The sequence below is a fragment of the Xyrauchen texanus genome, chromosome 10 (genome assembly GCF_025860055.1).
Source record: "Xyrauchen texanus isolate HMW12.3.18 chromosome 10, RBS_HiC_50CHRs, whole genome shotgun sequence".
NCBI lineage: Eukaryota > Metazoa > Chordata > Actinopteri > Cypriniformes > Catostomidae > Xyrauchen > Xyrauchen texanus.
In genome coordinates this window covers 6,758,358-6,763,357 of record NC_068285.1, presented here as the reverse complement: position 1 = coordinate 6,763,357, position 5,000 = coordinate 6,758,358, and the positions used below count along the sequence as shown (strand labels likewise).

The 5,000-nt window shown below is 36.4% G+C and overlaps 2 protein-coding genes across 2 annotated transcripts in view; one reads left to right on the top strand and one right to left on the bottom strand.

Moving 5' to 3' along the window:
* The window catches only part of LOC127650479 (uncharacterized), a 1,198,408-nt gene that overhangs the window by 501,549 nt on the left and 691,859 nt on the right, over positions 1–5,000 (bottom strand).
* The window catches only part of LOC127650380 (NACHT, LRR and PYD domains-containing protein 3-like), a 1,539,373-nt gene that overhangs the window by 1,112,841 nt on the left and 421,532 nt on the right, over positions 1–5,000 (top strand). The gene's annotated exons all lie outside the window — the stretch shown is intronic.

Sequence of the window (5,000 nt, the reverse complement as noted above, 5' to 3'; positions counted from 1 at the left end):
TTGCACACATCTCATTTAGAAGAGAACAAGTGGACAGTCATCCATATAAAAGCAGAAATAAGTATTGTGTGCTGTAGGCAGGACTGGAATAGACGTCTGTCCAGGTTGACACAGGTTATCTGTAAGTTCTCTGTCTTCAACTGGAGTCACAGAAAAACAGAAGATCTGCAATAAAAACACAATGAAATTCAAACATTTCTATACGAGCCTCTACAGGATCAAATCTGATCTGCTCACAGGAGTATTCCCAATACTGTAACAACTCTTATGATGCCTTTAAAAGCCCATAAAACTTTTAGTATCCTGGATGATGCATCATTTGAGAGGAGCAGTGAGGAAGAAAACAAATGTAATATTTGGGGCGTAATGTGTGAGAAAATAGAAATAAATGAATCGCCAAAAGTCCTCAAAGTAATCAGCTGGACTCCAGACGATTAAGTCATGATTTGTGAAGTTCATCTATAACTTTGTCGTCTATTGAATGACGTTGGTTTCGTGCCTCTATCTCCTTTAACACAAAAGCTGTTTTTGAGCTGTACTTTTGTAATGCTATCAAGACTCTCTATGCTGGACTGAAATCAGGACATGGTGCAACACAGAGATTTGTTTTAGAAAGAGGAATTCGGCAAGGCTGCCCAGTCTCGGTATATCTCTTTCTTACTGTAGCTCTTTTGTCATGTTATTAAGGGTAGTAAGTTAGAAGGAAATCATGAGATATGTGAAATGTTTCAATCAGGCTTCAGGAGACACCAGCACTGGTTAAGGTGTTAAATGATGTACTGTTGACTCGAGTCATGTTTCAATGCTTGTGCTCCTCGATCTAGTGCTGCCTTTGACACAATTGACCACATTGTTCTGCTCTCGTGTTTAAGACATTGTGTATCCAAGCTAATGCTTTGAAGTGGTTCCAGTCCTATTTTAAGAACAGAAGATTCTTAGTGAATATTGCTGAATTCTCATCTAGTGTCGCCCCATTTACTTGTGGTGTTCCACAGGGCTCAATCCTGGGCCCGATTTTATTTCCACTTTACATGCTCCCATTAGGCGGTTTTTAAGAAATATGACAATTCCTCCCACTGTTATGCGGACGATACTCAAATCTATCTTCAGCTAAAACAAAACACAAACTGCTTAGACACTTCCCTAACCTGTCTATCTGATCTAAAGGCCTGTCTATCTCATCTAAAGGCCTGTCTGTCTGATCCAAAGGCCTCTCTATCTGATCTAAAGGCCTGTCTATCTGATCTAAAGGCCTGTCTATCTGATCTAAAGGTCTGTATATCTGATCTAAAGGCCTGTCTATCTGATCTAAAGGGTTGTCTGTCTGATCTAAAGGCCTGTCTGTCTGATCTAAAGGCCTGTCTGTCTGATCTAAAGGCCTGTCTGTCTGATCTAAAGGCCTGTCTATCTGCTCTAAAGGCCTGTCTATCTGATCTAAAGGCCTCTCTGTCTGATCTAAAGGCCTGTCTATCTGCTCTAAAGGCCTGTCTATCTGATCTAAAGGGCTGTCTGTCTGATCTAAAGGCCTGTCTGTCTGATCTAAAGGCCTGTCTGTCTGATCTAAAGGATTGGCTTAAACTTTCTAAATTTAAATGAAAGTAAGACTGAGTTCATAGTATTTGGCCCTTCTGAGTCCGAACAAACTTCTAACATTGATTTTAGGCCTCTATCTCAATATGTAACAACGTATGTAAAGAAACATGGCAGTCTATGTGGATAGTGTATTGAGTGTCTATTAGTAATGGGTGATGAGTTAGTCCAGCAGGTGGCAGTAATGGATTGTATAAAGGTGCATTTGCTGGTAATTTGTATATGATGTGTGTTCCTCGTGGAATAATGACACCAGTACCAGCAATCCTTTTCTCTTTATTTGTTGTCTACTGATCAATACAGATAGTGCCCTGAAATTTGACAAACAAGTCAGCTCTGTGGTCAAATCCATCTTTTCCCATCTAAGATCTCGACCAAAGGTGAAGACCTTCCTGTCTTTTAAGAACTTTGAGAGGACTATCCGTGCTTTTATCACGTCTCGACTCGATTATTGTAACTCACTTTGATTTTAAATGATCATTTCTTCTGAAATTAATGTTGTCAGCATTTGGAAGTACATCAGCACATTGATGACATTAAAGGGAATAAATATAGACTAAAAGCAGCAAAACTTGAATTAGATTTGACAGAGAAAATAAACTGCTGTGAATAAATCAAAATCAGACTGATCATGATGAGAGTGATCTCACTCCTCTAACTGTTCAATTTATGAAGATATTTGCATTATAAAATAAAGAGTTGTAAAGTTAAAACGATGAATTACAGAGAGGAGGATGATATCAACTGAAGAACATGAGACATCATTTCCATTTGTACTACAAAGATTTATAGTTCAAGTGTAAATGACAAAGCAAGAATTGTGTGCTGAAATCACACTAGCTGGTGTATATATTTACTTGTGTACATTCATTTACAGCTTGAAATCTTTCGAGCTGTGTCTGTTCAGTATTATTAACACACACACACAAAAGGTTTCTTCCCACACTTGATTTGGAGTGCACATACTGAGTAAAACAGTATAATAATAATAATGGAGATCATCTCTCTGTCCAGTTGTGAGTAAATAATCCACTGGAGATGATTCATGATACTGTTACAGAAACATCTCGATCATGTTTTCTCGTGGAGAAATGCTTCAATACAGTCGCAGCAGACGCGTCTCAAATGTTTCGATTTCACTCAATGAAGTTCCGTCTTCATATTTCAGAAATGTAATATATGACATATATGTCCCTATATCGCAAGTGACGCCGTCATATATGCTAAATATAAGACAATATATCACATATATACATATCTCCAGATATATGTTGATACAAGTTTATAACATATAGAAATTGTCCGTGTTAAATGAGTATATTGACATATATTAATACGATGTATATGATTATTATTTATATAATATTGTATGTTATGACCATATATTTCACCAATATGTTTAATTTATTTATGCAAATGTATTTAAACAATACCTTTTACATGCTTATGGTTTCCTTAATTCATTCCTTGTTTTTCTTATTTGAACAGTTTGAACTTTTCACAAGTCTACACAATCCACATTTCATTTCATTTCTATCCCATTTTAGAATTAGCACAATGTTTAATGAGTATTTTACCTTATCTTAACTGGCTCATAAAAACAAAACAAATACTACACAAATTCTATTTGCAAACTTTATTATTTTATTTTTTTCATATCATCAATAACCATATATCAATATCATCAATTTCTATATGTAAGAAAATACATACATACACATTAATACATGCACTACATATGCAGATGCATACAGAATAATACACAGTTAATATATGTCTCCAAACACAAAAATACCCCAATAAATATCTGGGGACCTCAAATATAATTTAAACACATTTCTGGGTTCTCCTCTAGCATTAAAATAAAATAAACTTTGGTGCTTTCAACAAAACTTGGCAGAGCTGCAAAAACTGACGTCACTGATGTCAGACATGAAAACAAATGAAACAGTTACTTCATAATAATGAAGAAAAGTCATAATATAATCACATCTGTGCTGTTCCAAAGGCATGTACAAACATTTGTGTTCGAGTCATATAGAGGTTTATGGTAATACATAACCCCATAATATCGGGAAGCCAAATGATGCAGTGGGCCTTTACAAATCACTTTCTATTGTGTAATACAGTATCACAATAATGTCTACAGTTGCTATACTTGTATCAGACACAACCCCAGACTGCTGATCAGCTTCTATACCGCTGCACAAAAGCATCATGACTTATTGCTGTGTGGTATTCCGGCTGCACTGCTGCACACAAAACTGTATATGCAGAGGGTTGTGAAGATGAAAGTATTGTCGGCACCCCTCTCAAATCTGTGTGACATCTATTCAGAAGTGTTCTCACATGGGCCACAAACATCCAGCAGGATCACTCACATCCTGCAAACCCCTTTTTGTCTCCCTCCGCTCCCCAGGAACACAGATTAATCGGTTACGGAACAGCTTTTCCCGCCAGAGCTGTGGACAGGCTGCAGAAACCATAGCTACTTCTGTCAATCCAGCTTCCCTCATACACATACACACATACACGTATCACAAACACACACATAATACACATATATTACATGTGTGTAGATAATGCTGTAACTGCAGGGTTTAATGTAATAACAGAATCTGTGCAATAATGATTTTTAATGTATTGTAATGTAACGCATTTTAAAGTATTTGTTATGTGCTGTACATTGGATTGCTTCCACAGAATTTCGTTGTATAAACATATGTAATGAAAATAAAGACCAAACTCATTTTCATCAAAATCATTATTTCATCATTTTGTAGGGTTCAAATATTTATTTATTTGACATTACTGTGACCTAAACCAAGACTTACATAATGAACATAGTATGCTTAATTCTTACTGATTATTGAATAGTTTTTATAATACAGAATGATAGAAACACTTTCAGTCTGCATTTCAGGCCATGATTTAGCATGCGTTCCACCCCAATACGTTACGTCACTGGCAAATGCCTATCTTTATTATGCGCGCCAAAATTCAAACGCAATCAAAAGACCGCCAAATTACGCGCGTTCAGGATAGACACCAACGGATGAAGAATGTTCGCCCTTGTCGAGTGGAAAGAAGAAACGGATAATGAAAGTTGGAGCATTGTTCCAACATCACACATAAAACATTCAATATTAATGATTTCTTAGACGGACTTGATGACAGATCTGTATATTTAATTGGTGGAGAGGTGGATTGAAGAATCTAAAGGCGGATGGCCTTTGTACGAGGCAACGGTGCATAAAGTTGCAGGTAAATTCATTTCTGATCTTTTATTATAATTCACACATTGATTGCACAGAGAATAAATCATTTAAATAATCGCTGAACTGCATGAGCTGTTTATAAGATACTGATCAGATCGAAGCTAATACCCTGTCATACAAGTATATAGAGAA